The following is a 16,631-nucleotide window of genomic DNA, read 5'->3' on the forward strand; positions in this document are numbered from 1 at the left end:
AAAGTATTTTGGATACTCTCCTGGAATCCCAGCTTGTGCAGGAGATCTCTTACCAAATAGAGATTACGGACACACTGAAATTATTTGCAAGTTGTCTAAATATGAATCCCTGTGGCCTGCAATGAGATATAACTGGAGCTAGACTCTTTGTTAACACTCTCGGTGCAGTAGATAATCCAAAGGGTAACGTGAAGAACTAACAAGGTTTTGTGTGTCTTTATGACATTAAGAAATGTCTGAAGTCTGGATGAAAATGGATGTGATAAGTGCCTTTTAAATCTACTGTTAGCATGAAATTTGAAAGAGGAAGTAGTAGTAATAACAGGTTGTGAAGTGACATCATTTTGAATTTGGGCACTATCACAAACAGGTTTAGGAAAGTGAGTTCCAGAACTGGTCTCTGAGCATTTTCTTTCCTTGGCACCAAGAACATCAATGATTAATAATCCTTTCCCTATCTGGAAAGGATAAACTGGTTCTATCACTCCTTGGGACAGCATGTGAAGAACCAATGGAAACAAGAGTCTGATCAGGATAATGAATGACCCCCTGAACAAAAGGAATTTCCTCCCACTGACATCTGTAACCTTAATGGACGATGTCCAGAACTCATTTGGCTAAAACTTTATGATGCCAAATAGAAAAATGGAGATTCAAACTTTCTGTAAGGAAAAAGGGGTCACAAAGTTACTTGAATAGTTATTCAGATTTGGACTGTCCTTGGTTTGAAAGGTTCAAGGGTTCTCTTTGGAATCCCATTGCCATTTCTTCTTAAATGTCCATTTACCTGTATTTTGTTGAGACTCTTCCTTCTGTTTTTTGCCAAAACTGGATGAGAAGTCCGAGAATCCCTTTGAAAATTTGGAAAAGGAGGACTGAAAAATTAAAGATCAGCTTACCTCTTTTATCACAATTTTTGATCACCTCTGCAGCAGAGGGGGCAAAAACTAAATCTCTATCCGAAAGGAAATTTAAAATCTCATCGGACAGGTTCTGAGAATGCAGCCAAGCAAACCACCTCAAAACAGTAGCAGTGGCCATAACCCTGGCAATAGTATCAACAGAGTCATACATACATTGTAAATAATGAATTGTAACCTGTGCAACAGAAAAAAATTAAATTTAAGGTAGATTTTTCCACACAAACAGAAACTGCAGATAAAAACATTCCTTACTTTCACAATTTGTCAGAACTTTAACAAACGAGCCTGACAATTCAAAATTCTGAAAATCAAAGTTGCAGTAGTATACACTTATTCCCATACTTACAAATAATGTTCCCATCCTTATAAGAAAGCAGGATTGGAATTAACTAAGTGTTTAGTAAAATCACGTAGAGCTGTATCTGCAAGGCCAGGCTTGGGAATAGTTATAAAAAATTGAGAGACTGAGGAACTTCATCCATCCTATCTGCCTTTTAAGGGGCAGCTGGCTGACTATCAGGAAAATTGCAGGCAGTAACAGACATACTCTAAAGCAGACAGAACAGGAGGAATGGGTGTAAGTTCTGGAAATTCCTTTTGTAACAACTCAGTACTTTGAGGGACTGAGAAACGTTGGGTTGTCCCACTGAAAAGACTGGGGGACATTATAGCAATAGTTTCAGAGAAAGAGAAACCCTCACAGGGAGGCTCAGAAACTGAGCGCTCGAGTCTGTACCAGAAATCCAAGAAGAAAAACCTGTATTTGTCCCTTCTTCCCTTTCAGATTCAGAATCTTGAATCTCTTCAGGAAAACCGGTATCCCTCTTTCTTTTACTACAAATTACTTTACAAAAAAGATCAATAGCCCGAACCTGAGCCAGACTCAGTAAACTACTCCTGTGTAAGGAATTAGTTTTCAGTCTCTTTTTGACAGGGGAAAATTGGGCAGACCATGTTACTAAAAACAACAGCAGTTTCCCCAGGGAAGGGTACAGCATTCTGACAACAGGGAAGCCTTCCCTGTTCCCTCTCCCTGGATCAACAAGAGGGTATTTCCATTGTCCACTGAGGGTACCCCTACAGGTGCAGAGAATGTGGCTAACCCCTGGTCCACAGTGGATGTAGGTGCTACACCAGAAGGATCAGGGGTAAAAGATGAGTGGCCTGAAGTGCAACAAATGGCCACATTAGAGTGACTCACCTAATATTGAGGCAAAGTGGTAGTCTGCTGTAGTTGACAAGGCTGTCTGTTAACTTTTTCTTTTTGTGGCTGGAAGAAAGACCAGCTATGAAACCATTATTTTGTTCCATGGCCAAGCCAAAAATGATGCCCATTTCCTGAGGTAGACCAGCAACAAATGCCGATAAAAATTACAAGTTTTTACAACACAGTAATAAGCACTTTATTTTATTTTTTGAGGGCTGACAATGTGATTTAAAGACAACTCCTCCATAGAAATAAATGGTTTTCAGTTACTTTACACAGCTTTTAAACTGACAGGAAAACAGTGCTCCTGTTTAAAACTACAATACAGTTTTGTGACAGTCCATGTAAAACACAAAACTCATAGCTTTAAAATAACTTCCCTGAAGAGGAAACTGATGACACACAAACAATATTACAAAAATGGAAGTTTTTTCCACAAAGATAGATTATCTACCTCGCAAAGAATCAGCACCGAGCTGACTATCATTCCTCAAAAGCATCAAAGGAGCATACTTTCGGTGGCAGTAAAGCTCTGAAGGGCTTGGCACCCAAACTTGTCTTTTAGTCAGCTCAGCTCCAGCTGCCTGACAGTTTGGGTGCATGGAAGGTACCCATATAGCTGAGACTACTGCAGCAGTGAAAAATATGATGAACATTACTGTCAGTCTTAAAAAGCCTTGGTCTTGGGAGTGAGGCAGCTGAAATTATACTAGTCTTTAGACCCTCACAAAGGTCTCAAAGTAGAAATGACATCTCAGCAAAGCAGAGAGATATAGATCAAAGTGTGAAAAAGAAGGTGGTGGGACAAATTATAAGTAAGGGGGATACAGGAATATTAGGGTCTGGAAAGCAAGTCTTGACCCTTAAAGAAAACAAATAAGATATTCTGCAGAATTGCATAATTGTTGCTACAGAGTAAATCAGTGAGGGATTGGAGAAAGGAAATATTGCCAATAGAAATACATGCAACTGGGAGTACAGAAAGCAGGCAATATATGATAGGAAATAACAGAAGGAGATTAACAGAGTGACCAGAATACTGGGAACAAATAAATTAGAAGAGAAAATGTTAGCATGAAATGAAGCCAACCAAGTGCTTGACCCGCACATCAGAGTGCACCTTCTGTATCGGGGATTGTTGGCAGTATATAGATAGAGGGCATGAGTGGTACTAAATGAAACAGCAGCTCTAGTGAGGCTTTTAGTGGAACATGACTAGATTATGTTATCAAGAAAGAGAGAATAGTAAGGCATATCAAATATGCATGACAACTATAAAAATCAATTGATGAATATCAGAAAAGACTGGGAAGGAAAATTAGAACAACAAATTACAAAAGAACTACGGAAAGAAACTTTAAGGATCCTTGGCATGATATAAAGACCACATGATTTATGGTACTTGCATAAAAATGTCCAATAGGTATATTGCATGTAGACTTAGGAGGATTTTCCCTCCAATGGAGAACAGTCATTGGAGATGTGATGAGAGAGAGACAGAGAGAGAGACAGAGAGAGAGAGAGAGAGAGAGACAGAGAGAGAGAGAGAGAGAGAGAGAGAGAGAGAGAGAGGAGAGACAGAGAGACAGAGAGACAGAGAGACAGAGAGACAGAGAGACAGAGAGACAGAGACAGAGAGACAGAGAGACAGAGAGACAGAGAGAGAGAGACAGAGAGACAGAGAGACAGAGAGACAGAGAGACCGAGAGACCGAACATTAGTAACACATTTTTTGGGAATGCGTGGAGTTAATTGTCCTAAACACAATTGCTGGGGAAAAGCACACTGCATTACCAAAGGAAATGATGCTACTGAGTTGGAGTTGAGATTAAGAAATGTCAAGACACAGCAAGCCTTAACTTTATAATTATTAGCAGCTAAAAAAAGCTATTACACAAACGTGGAAATTAAATTAAACCAGCACCAAATGAAATGCTGAGTATAGCAAAGGAAATTAAAGTCTCGGAAATTAGATCATTACAAGACTGAGGCAGTAAACTTCATAAAAAGAAATGGTGTATTTGGGAATATTATATACAAAATAATACTTAACTAAATTATTAAAATAAGTAGGAATTAAAAAAAATAGAGGTATGTTGTAATGTATTAAGTAAAGAACAGTTATGATGGAGCTTAAATGTATACTGCATGCACAAGGGAATGGAAAATAATACAGACATTTTCTCTTAGAGAACTCATGTTGCAAATAAATAATGTGACGAGAGGAAACAAAAAAATCCAAGGGATAGGCTATTAAAAGGAACAATCGCATGTGCGGAGGTATCTCTTTGGCCAGCATTATCACAAATGTTTGTCCAATTTTGGGTGTCACAAATGTTTATGTAATATTTGGAAAAACTGCAATGCTATGCACTTTTGTGGGGCCTACAAATAACTTTGATACCCTTTTCTTAATATTTAATTCAGCTAATGAAACTATTTCATTCCAACTAAATTTACAGTCCAGTTCAATAATCATCACACAGCTTTTAAGGATAATATTTGCAGAAATATATTCCACAGTTAACTAAGCAAAACAGAAGTACTTAAAAAACATAGGTACCACCTCATGGAAGCCATTGCCTACAAATTCATTTTTGAGGAGGCAATGTTTTACTTAACTCAACAGCACCATGTGCCTTACCTTCCAATACCAACAGAATACAAATAAGCCTCGTTAATTTACTACCTGTCTAACAGAGTCCTAATAAAAGAACTTCAAATATCTGCTGCATCCAGTTATGAAATAGGGAAGTTCTGATGAGGATTGTGGTAGCTACATAGTTGTTTTTGTGCACATATCAGAAACTTCTGGCTATATCCCAGGCTGCAAACATTTGAGACATCAATCTACTGCAAAAAAGACATTAGGTTACAGGTTGATTACTACTCTGAATTCCAAAAGCAGCAATGATGCTAAAACACCATCACTGAATGTATAATGTCGGTCTGGTGAACAGAGAATTATTTACAAATACACTGATGCCTTTAGAGTCCTATAAAGTGGGGCTAAAAAAATTTAACACTCTAACAGGGCACAATCTATGAGGCCTTCCACCATTAATGTGGCTTTTTTCCCTAACCAAGGGCTGTTCACAATCAGTGTGTCCTTCCCCCTAACCAGGGCTCTTCCACCATCAATTTAAGATGACCATGATTTCTAAGGGCCTTTCACTACCATTTTCACCCTTACCTAATCTAAACCTCTCACCATACACAGGTCTATCACCTATGCCGGAGTTCAGGTTGCCAGCACAGTGACATAGAGGAAAGACTACAGCCAAAGTGACAAAGTTTGAGAGGAGTTCCAAGATGGCTGCACACCGAGTAACAGCTTGTTTCTAGCTCCCCCAGTGTGAAAACAGCAACTCAGCAGAGAAGGCCATTACACTTGTATTTATGGGCGAATTTCAGTAACTAGTTAGTAACTGCACTGCCTGGATACCAGGAATAAACAAATACAGAAGACCTGGAAAAAAATCAGCTACAAAAAGTGAAGAAACACTGACTAGGGCAAGTTCTGCAGATGTTCAGCAGAATGTAATGCAACTTTCAGACATGACTTCCAGTAACCTACAGGATGATATAAGACAACTATATACACACACCTGGTTGTATATCAACATAAACAACAAAAGGTTAGAAGAAATGGAAGAAGCTTTAAACTGATTTTTGCAGCATTATCATCTCATGTGAATATCTGAGGTCGAAATGAAGAAAAGGCTGGCTGAATATGCGACTGCTCAGGAAGAGATGTTTTAAAAAAAATAGAATTAGAGGACAGAGCACATAGGGAAAACTTGAAATTTTCAGCTATACCAGAGAAGCTGGAAGGAACAGACTGCATTAAATTTATGAAAGCACAAATAAGCATTTGGACTGGTATTCCACAGCAGGACTTGTTAGTTGAATGGGTACATCGTGTGTATGCTCCAAATCTAGCTATAAGAAAGCAACCTAGACCTTTAAGAGTAAGGATGCAATCCTATCCGCAGAAAGAACTGATTTTGTCAAAACTGTGGCAGAAGGACACAATACTAAAAGTAGGAAACAGCAGAGTGTTTGTGGAGAATGAATGCTCATTGTACACCAGGCAAAAGAGAAGCAAATTCATCCCTCTATTCAGATAATGTTGAGACGCAGGTGTGAGATTCAAAGGGCTGTATCCAGCTGTCTGCAAGGTGTTCTTCCCTGGAGGGAAAAATAATTTTTTGATGAAGTGCATGCTAAAGAGGAAATACAAAAGTTTGTCCAACAAAAAATGAGCTGTGAAACAGAAAGATATTCAGCTTCTTATTCCTCTGGTAATAAAGACCAGAGAGAGACTGCACCTGTGAAACCTTTTCCAGTATTCAAACGAAAAATGTTGGAGAGAAGGAATAGAGTATGACAGTTGACTAGAAGAATTGAGAGTATGTCGGAAATGAAGCAGAAACAGGATATGGGTGATGGAGAAGAACAGTAATAATATCAGTAACTTAAATGTGGGATTACAATGCAATAATTATATTTATGAAATATGACATCACAAAACAATCTGGAAATATTGGACTTATTCAAAATCTATTTGCTGAGTAGGGGGACTCAAAAGGATATGCCCTACTTCATGTCTAATGTTCGGAAAAATGCTTTGAGGAGGGGAAGAGAGGGGAGAATGCTAACTAAGTAAAGAAAGCACTTTCTTGTCTTAATACTGCTGTATCTGTTTTGCATGGCTTTACAATCCAAGGCATGGATTGTAAAACAGGTGTTTTTATTTTTCTCCCCTCTTCGTTTTCTTCTTGTGCAGTTCTGACAAACACAGAAATGTGAAGGAAAGGGGAGCCTGGTTATGGGGGCACGACAGAGTTCAAATTAATGTGCTTTTTTCATTCTTGCATAGGAAAATGACTAAGGACCTTTGTTTTAAGACAGAGAGCAAGTAAATGAAAAAGAATATTGAATATTCTTGCAAATATATACACTAAGTAGCATTTCTGCAGCTGGTCTTCATGCCTCTATGGAGACAGACCGATAAAGAGAAATTGGAGACAGTCTGGTGGAAGAGGACTGGCTGAGGGAAAAGAACAAGAAAAGAACAGAGAAACTGACTTGGACACAATGTTCCTGAAAATAATCAGGGGTTTTCCCAAGTAGGACAGCTTTAAAGATAATACAAAGCCAGTTAGACTTAAAGATATGTTTTCTTTAATGCAATGGGGATACTAATATAAACAAGTGCTTTTTTTTTCTTGTTCATCCTGCTCTCTTTTTATTTGTTCAGTTTTGAGAAATGCACGCACTGCAATGAAAAAAAATGAGGAGAGAAGAGCTGAAGGGTCTGGTTAAGACAGTATGAGAAAAGAAAAATCAGTGTGCTTTTTCCAATGCTTGCATAGGGAAATGACTGGGTAAAAACCCTAGGTGTTATCCAGTAACAAGTTTATTACAAAGCATGCAAATGAAAAAGAATAAGAAGGTATGTACTCACAATAACATTCCATGTGAGTTGTTCATCTCGCCTTCATTCTTTACTGATGGGTTCGGAGCCGATCCATAGGCTCTACAGCCGTTTGCAAAGCTCGAGGTTTACCAGTTGCTCGAGGCCAAGCCCCTTATCCCATGATGCACTGAGAATTACCTCAGATCTTGTTTGCTGCGTATACTATAACCATATAACCGAGCTATACTCTCAAGGAGAGGAAGAAGAATTGAGCAACCAGGATGAGACCAACCTCTAGGTCAACTATCAGCCAGGAGGGGGAAAGAGGAAGGGACGCAAGAATGAAAGAGATGAACAACTCACGTGGAACATTATGGCGAGTACATAACTTCTTTATGTGAAGTTGTTCATTCTTTACTGATGTGTAGCAGCACTAGCACCATCATCTCGGGTGGCTCACGGGAGTACATTCTTTAGAACCATAGACCCAAATGAAGCCTTGTCCCTGGAGGCCTTATAAACTTTGTAATTAGTGATAAAAGTAAGAGGTTTAGACCAAGTGGCTGCAGCACAAATGTTATCAAGGGGCAATTTGGCTCGGAACGTAGAAGATGTAGAGACTGCACTGGTTGAGTGAGCTTTAATCTTGTGTTGTAAAGGCATATTAGCAGCTGAATAAACAAAGGTGATACAATCGGTCTACCTTTTCTGGTTTCAGAGAATGACACAAAGAGCTGGTCTGATTTCCTGATATCTTTTGTTCTGTCCAAATAAAATCTGAGCTGTCTGTGAACATCAAGTTTGTGCAGTATATACTCCAACTTATTGGAATTGTTAGGGAAGAAAACTGGTAACTCAATGACTTGGTTGAGGTTAGATTCTTAAACTTTGGGCAAAAAGGAGGAGTTTGTCCTAAGAGATACTCTATCAGCATGGAAAATCAAATAAGGGAGGGCTGATAGATGAAGCTTGAAGTTCTGACACTCTGCCGGCAGAAGTAATAGCTACCAGAAATATGGTTTTCCACGACAAATATTTGAGATCACAAGATGATGCTGGTTCAAATGGGGGAAGAATTATATGAGACAGCATAAAGTTTAGATTACAAGGAGAAGGAGTTTTCACTGGAGGCCTCATGTGAAAGGTTCCTTTGAGAAAGGCCTTGGATAACTTGTGGGACATTATGTTTAGCCAGTCAGCTCCGAGATGAAAGCAGCCAACTGTACCTGAACTGTTGCGGCTGCCGCTCCTTTATTAAAGATCATAGTCAAGAATTCTAGTATGGATGTCAAGGGGGCTTGATAAGGATCAATGTTCTGCTTAGAAGCCCATATGGAAAATCTCTTCCACTTACTAAGATATAATCTTGTAGTGGACGGCTTATGGGAAGACAAAAAGATCTGTTTTGCCCCATTGGAAAAGTTATGAAGCCTGGCTATGAGGGGAACTGGAGCAGCCAAGCTGTCAGGTTCAGTGACTGCAAGGAAGGATGGAGGTCCCCTGATGGATGTCAGAAGTTCTGGAACTGGGTCCAGAATCCATGGATCCAAGAGACAATGAAGAAATGGGAACCAAATCTGCCGAGGCCAATGAGGGACTATAAGAATGATGGTCCTTCCCAGAGATTTTGCTTTCTGTAGAAATCTGGGTATCAACGGGATGGGTGGAAATGCATAGAGGAGACCCGGGGGCTAATCGTGTACAAGTGCATCTCTCAGGGCTTCTCCTGGAGGAGGAATCAGGGTGAAGTAGTTTCTGCATTTCGTATTGATGTGACTGGCAAAAAGGTTGCAGCAAGGCTGGCCCCATTTGCGGAAAATCCTGTCCGCAATCTTTCTTGAGGAACTACTCATGCTGCAACAAGATTGCCCTGCTCAGTTTGTCTGCTATCATGTTGGATCTCCCCGGGATGTGCGTTGCCAATAGAAAGCGCTAGGAGGAAACCGCCCACTGCCAAACTCGGAGGGCTTCTCGGCAAAGGGGGTAAGACTTGGTTCCCCCTTGCTTGTTCAAGTACCAGACTACATATATATTGTCTGTCTAAATTGCAATCATTCCTAGAGTAAGAGAGTCTGGAAGTACTGTAATGCCAGAAGTACTGCTCTCATCTCCAGAACATTGATATGAAAATATGACTCTTGATCCGTCCATGTGCCTTGGGCAGTCTTTCCCTGAAAATGCCCCCTCGTACCCTATCAGGGAAGCGCCCATGGTCACAGTGGCTATTGGAGGGGTAGTACAAAGGGGCGTCCTATGGTTACATGAATAGACGTCAACCACCACTGGAGATCTCTCTTGCAAGAGTTTGTAATTAAAATCATGTGATTCATTGGAAGTTCCTGATAAGACCATTGAGTGAACAACTGCCATTGAAGAATCCGCATATGCATCCTTGCTAACGGTATAGCCAGGATCGCTGCGGCCATCAAACCCAATACTTTTAGAATTTCTGCGGCTGGTGCTCTGTCTTTCGATACCAATGTGCTGATATGCTGGCGAAGAAGAAAGACTCTCTAGATTGGTAGTCTTAGAGTGGTGGTTGAAGTGTCTAGCTCTGCCCCTATAAAAACGATATGCTGCGATGGCGACAAGGCAGACTTTTCTGAATTGTCTGTAATGCCCAAGTGATTGCAGAGTGTCAGAGTGTATTCCCTTGCCTGAATCAGTTGATGCCTGGTGGTGGAGGTAAGGAGCCAATAGTCTAGATACAGAAACACCTGGAATCCTAGATGCCTCAGGTGAGCCTTGACCACTGCCATGCATTTGGTGAACACTCTGGTGGCTGTAGTAAGACCAATGGGCAGGGCTCGAAATGGATAATGATTGGCTCCCAGCCGGAAATGCAGGTGATCTCTGGATGGCCTGGCCATTTTTATGTAGTAGTACACATCCTTGAGATCTATCGAGCACATCCAATTGTCTTTCCCTAAATAGGGAAAGTATAGACTGTAGCATGACCATCCGGAACTTCTCTTTCTTCACAAATTAGTTGAGTCTGCTGAGGTCCAAAATGGGTCTCCAGTCCCCTGTTTTCTTTGGAACCAAAAAGAACCTTGAATAAGTTCCGAATCCTGTTTGGTCTACTGGGACTGGCTCAATGACTCTTTTTCTTAGCAACTTGTGGACCTCTATAGTTGCTTGTTCCCTGTAACTGGGTGGAAAGTCCGGGATTCTCCTTGTGGGAGGGGGAGTGGAGAAAAGTATGAAATACCCTCTGGTAATGATACTTTATAACCAGTTGTCTTTTGTAATATCCTGCCAGGCATCTGGATACAAAGATAAGCGACCCCTGACTGCCTCCAGTGCAGGACAGTTGGGCCTCCTTTCAGGAGCACTGGTAGGGCTGACCAGAGAAGTGATCTGTCACCCTGATGTTGCGGACACCCTCTGCCGCGAGGGTGGCATCTTCCATTATTACCCCCTCCTCTGTCCCTAGAGGGGGGGTTCACCACGTATGTCCTGAAAGGCTCCTTGGGCTTTCCGGAACCACATCTTTCCTTGCCTTTGGGGTAAGGCTGAATAGGGGTGGAAAAATGGACTCCGACAGCAGAGTATTTCCCTCCTGTTCACACCTGGTCAAAGTTTCCTTCACTTTTGGCCCAAAAAGGGATGAGCCATCAAAAGGGGTGTTCACGAATGAAGACTTAAAGGATCCACGAAGGAACACAAGCACATCCAGGAATGTTTTCCGAGAGCAATTCCTGTACCCGCTGCCCTACTCGTTCTATCTGCTGCATATGATATGAGACACATGGATGAGTTCACGATAGAGTTTAGGGTAGCAAGCTAGGCAGCAACTTTGTCAGAGGCTCCTGCAGCTACAGTACCCCGAACAGCATCTCCCAACTCCTTAAAGAGATCTCTTTGCAACCTAGTGAAATGGGTCAAATAATTCAGTGAACGGAGAGTAAAAGTCAGTGGACTAAACATGCATTTCCTATATCTTTCCATGATCCTAGACTCTTTATTAGGAGGATGAATAGACTAGGAAGTCAGACATTTCCTTTTTGGTGGCCGCTGCCACAACCATGGCATCAACTGGGACTCCTTTGGACAAAAACGTTTTTTCTGTTGGAACGGAAATAAACTTATTAGGCCTCCGAGGAACAGGCTTCATGGACTCGTGACTCCCACTCCCTCCAAGAGACCAGCTGCATGAGCTCATCGAAGGGCAGACACACCCAAGAGGTGGAGGGTTGAGACAAGAAAGCCTTCAGGAGAACTGACTCATCCTCAGTAGGGCTTTTGGATTGCCAGTCACCCCTCTGCCTAAGGATCTCGAGTATCTCCGCAAAGGAGATATCCTCAGTGGGGGACGTGGGGACCCTTCTGACTCATCCAAGTCAGTATCAGATGTTAAAGACTCCTGTGGGGAGTTCCAAGCGTCTCCTCTTGCACAATCTCTTCCTGGGGACCTCCTCAGCGGGAGCCTCTGGGGAGGTCTTGGAAGAACAGGGGGCACCCTGTGGGGCTACCTGAGGCTCTGGGTTTCTATGCCTAGCCTGGATGATGGAAGCAGAAGTGGACACAGGCGCTTTGGGGGATGAGGAAGCAAGACCTGGAGTCGAGGATGTCTTGGGGGACAAGCCTCTCCTCATGGCTTCGAAGGCATCATGGCTCTAATGAAGAGTCAATGGACACAAAGGAACCGCCAACCCCTCCTGCGCCGAGGTTGTGGGCTCCGAGCCAGAGGTAGGAGCTGAGCTCATCTGAGCCGAAGCGCCGAGAGGAAGTCTCGGCATAGACAAGTTGGTGCGACTATCCTCCCTGGACCCGACTGGAGTGTGTCGGCTCCTAGAGTCCCCAGTTGGTGCCGAGGACATCAGAGTAGATGGAACAGAGGACTCTGGAGCAGGTATTGGCTCCAAAGGCTCCATGATAAACAGGTTGGCTCCCTCTGGCTCTGAAGGTCCAGTACAGCTCGGAGGAGGAGCAGTCAAGTCAGGGGTAGTGGTCTTCGGCTCTGGCACTAGGGTCGGAGCCGAAAACAATTTAGCAAGGCCTGGTGCCCGTAAAAGCTTCTGCACCAATCGATCCAAATCCAAATCAGACAGGCTGACAGAAGACCTAGAAGAATACATAGACAGTGCCGACTGACGTAGTGGAGATAGAGGCCTCTCTGATACAGGCTCTAGAGCTGTGGGCCGGCTCCAAGGTCTGTGGAGCCGATGTCGCAGGATCTTCCAACTTTTTGGACTTTTTTTGAATGTTTGGAGCCCTCTGAGGCTTTAGAGGACTTTGAGGACTTCCTGGCCATATCCTGGTCACTCAACACTTCATAAAACGGATGCTTTAATAAGCTTCTATCGACTAATTTCCTTTTCCTCTCCAGTAACACCTTAGAGGAAAAAGAGTGACAAATATTGCAAGACTCCTGTAAATGGACAGCTCCTAAGCAGTAAATGCAAGTTACATGGCCATCAGTAACAGATATTTTCTGCCCGCAGTCTGGACACTTTTTAAACCCAGACATTGGGTGGTTATCCTTGTCATCAGCCATATCCAATAATAAAATATCTTAGGCTTAAACAAAGAGCACACACAAGAAGCCTAAGAAAAAAAGCACTCAATATATATGCTATAGAAAAAAACACACCTAGGCTCTAAAGTACACAGATAAGCCTAGAAAAAAAGACACACCCAATTAAAAAGAACCAGGCTCTAAACTGTAAAGAGAGACACTACTAATCTATGGCCCCAAAAACAAAGGCCAACACGAAGCTAAAAACACGAGGCAGATAAAACTATGCTAAGTAATAACATATGGGAAAAGGGGAGCTTTTAAGAAGCTATACAAGATTCTACTAACAACTATTAGAAAGAAAATATTTTTTTTTTAAATAACTTGTAAAAAATCAATTTAGAAGAAAATACTGGCCCGAGCAAGCACTGGAACCTCTGATCAGATGCCATGGCAAACTAGATCCGAGGTAATTCTCAGTGCATTATGGGATAAGGGGCGCGGCATTGAGCTACTGGTAAACCTCGAGCTTTGCAAACGGCCGTACCATCGGCTTCGAACCCATCAGTAAAGAATGAACAACTTCATATTATTGAATATTGTAAGGCTTTTTTCTGATAAACAAGGTACCCTTAGAAGTTTTGTGTCTGATTTGCATGTCACTAGAAGACAATTTGATAAAGAGAAATGGCTTGGAGAGAGTGTTTACTGAAAGCATTCAAGTGTTTTCTCAACTGGGAGAGGTATAAAAATATACAAAATCAAATAGCACAGCCTGTACCATGCGTCTTAGCATGACTAACTTTTCTTTTTTGGTTAGCTTTAGCCTGTCAGTGTAGCTATCAACTTAGAACTTATGTTATTAGGAAGCAAAAACTTCAGTATTTGAAGATGTACATAGTTGTGTGTTAAGTTCATAGGTTTTAGGAAGGTTTTTTTTTTTTTGGGGGGGGGGTTGGTTATTCTGTTAAAAAAAAAACAAAAAAAGTTATGCAAAATGTGACATAGGCGCAAATGTATATGGCATGAAGTGCATACAAGACCAACCTGCCGAACAGTACATATATGTAACATAAAAGATGGAACCAGACATTTAGCAAAAGAGCAGTTCTACATAAAAGGTGGTAAGAACTATATAAGAAAATAATGCTTTCTGTAATGTCTTTCAATCTGAATGATCTTGCAGATAAATAAAAAAAAAAAAAAAAAAAAGAGTAGTGAACTATTAAAAAATGTGGAGTGCAAACAGCTATGCTACAGGAGACGCACCTGGAAAGAACTGAACATGTGAATTGGATAAAGAAAGGTTTTCAGGATGGTTATTCTGCAGAATATCTGGGGCAAAGAAAAAGAGGAGTACTTATGTTATAATTGCAAGAGGGGCTCCAATAGTGATAGAAGAAGAAGAAAAAAAGGATAATAATGAAGATTCATAGTACTAAGGGGCTACTGTCTAGGGGGAGGAGGATTACACTGGCATACATTCACATCCCCCTTAAAACTGCTACAAAAACTCTGGGAGAAATAATCAACCTTCAGCAAGGAAGCTTACTTACAGGTGGAGACTGGAATTTGGTTTACGTCAGTGAAGGTGCGTCTGGGGGGCCTAGAAGACAAAATATAACATGGGAGGGTAGATTTTTGAAGACATTTATGAAAATGTTTGGCATGGAAGATGTGAATTCAGTACTAGGAGTTCAGAGTGAATCATCAAGATACAAAAACTGGGCTAGACTAGACAGATTTTAAATCTCACAGGAACATCTACATTTAATTGAAGGAGTTGAAACACACATAATAACTATTTCAGATCATCCACCAATAACTAAAATAAAAATGCAAGGTAATGAAATAAAAATGAGACACTGACATTTTCCCACCTATAGGTTGAAAAGGTATGAATTTAAGGAATGGATTGTGGAATTAATTCAGGAGCTACTAGAGAAGAGAAAATTCTCTTCTGAAAACATCGCTAAGGAATGTGATAAAATTAAAGTGGAGTTTAAAACTAGGTTAGAAATAAAAGAAAGGGAGATGTGGTTAAACAGTAAGAAGAATTATTTAGAGGGCTCGACAAATGTTAAAAGTATTGCAAAATAGGGGCAATCTCTCAGAACAAGAAAAGCAGCAACTGTAGAATGCCAAAGAGAAAATAAGGGATTACCTCAACAATATACACAAGTTTAGAAAGACTGCTGTTAAGCAACTGTTTTCTGATAATTCTAGAGCACAAAAACTTTTAGCACAACAACTCAGGCAACAGAAAGTGGAAAGGGCAGTCACCAAGCTTAGGGAGCCTATAACAAGGAAGATAACAAGAAACCCTGTAGAAGTATTAGAAATATTTTAGAAATTTTATGAAAATTTGTATAAAAGCACAGAAATATGGAAATCAAGAAGAGGTACAAATGGAAATGTTTATGGAAGAGTTAAATATAACACAGTTAGAGGTAGATGAGCCTCAATTATTAACAGGATAGGAAGGGATGAGATACAAATGGCTATGCATAACCAATCTACAGGAAAAGTCCCCAGGAACAGATGGCATTCCTGTGGAAGTTTGGAGGGAGAAAACTGATAAAGATCTGGAAGGTTTTGTTTAACAGTATTTTAAGAGGAGAAGTACCAGCATCCTGGAAGAAGGTGGCAATGGTAATACCTAAAGAGGGTAAAAATCCATCGGATCCAGCTTCAGCTTCATACAGGCCCATTCCAATACTAAACTGTGATTATAAAGTGTTTATGTCTATAATGGCTAAAAGAATGAAAAAGGGATACCAAAATTGATAGATATGGATCAGTGTGGTTTTGTGGAGGGGAGGCAAACATTTGACAATATTAACAGAAAAGTAATGATCCAGAGGGAAGCAGAATGCAAGAAAGAACTACTTTTATTGGTGGGTCTTGATGCAGACAAAGCATTTGACAGTAGACTGGGACTTCATGAGCAGGGCAATGGAAGCATTTGCTTTCCCCTAATAAGAGTTATAAGGTTGATTAGAAAATTATATGAGGGATCGGAGGTACACATTAAAGTGGGTGGGGTCCTCTCCAATAATTTCTGCTTGAGTACAAGAACCAAGCACAGTTGTTTGCTTTCCCCTCTGTTGTTTGCATTATATTTAGAACCACTGGCTATATTTAGAACCAATTACTGACACACTCCACATTTTTTTCTCTGAAACTGTCCAAGCTCTATTCAATTCTTTACCAGTAGTGTCCACCTCTAACTCACCTGTGTTGACTATTTCATTACTCCTATTTCAACTACAACCCATTCCCACATCTCTCATACACAACCTACTTCTGAAACTCAAACCTTGCACCCCATCAGCTGATCTCCTTCCAGTTGAATATCTGAAATTAGCAGCTGGAGTACTTGCCTTCCCCATTTCGATCTTTATTAACAGAACCATTACAGAATGCACCATCCCTAACATCTGGAAAGTTTCACATATTATCCCTCTCCACAAGGGAGGTAACTCAAGGGAACTTTCAAACTTCCGCCCATTAGCCCTACTCTCACCTATAGCAAAAAGTATGGAGAGATAAATTAATCGCCAACTTCTTACTCATCTCCTCCAAAATAACCTTCTAGTAGACTGCCAACACTGTTTT

The 16,631-nt window shown here is 41.0% G+C and overlaps 1 protein-coding gene across 2 annotated transcripts in view; it reads right to left on the reverse strand.

Moving 5' to 3' along the window:
- COG4 (component of oligomeric golgi complex 4) overlaps nt 1–16,631 on the reverse strand; it is an 873,278-nt gene that overhangs the window by 765,090 nt on the left and 91,557 nt on the right. The gene's annotated exons all lie outside the window — the stretch shown is intronic.

Source organism: Protopterus annectens, chromosome 8.part0 (genome assembly GCF_019279795.1).
Source record: "Protopterus annectens isolate FY-2018-M chromosome 8.part0, PAN1.0, whole genome shotgun sequence".
NCBI lineage: Eukaryota > Metazoa > Chordata > Ceratodontiformes > Protopteridae > Protopterus > Protopterus annectens.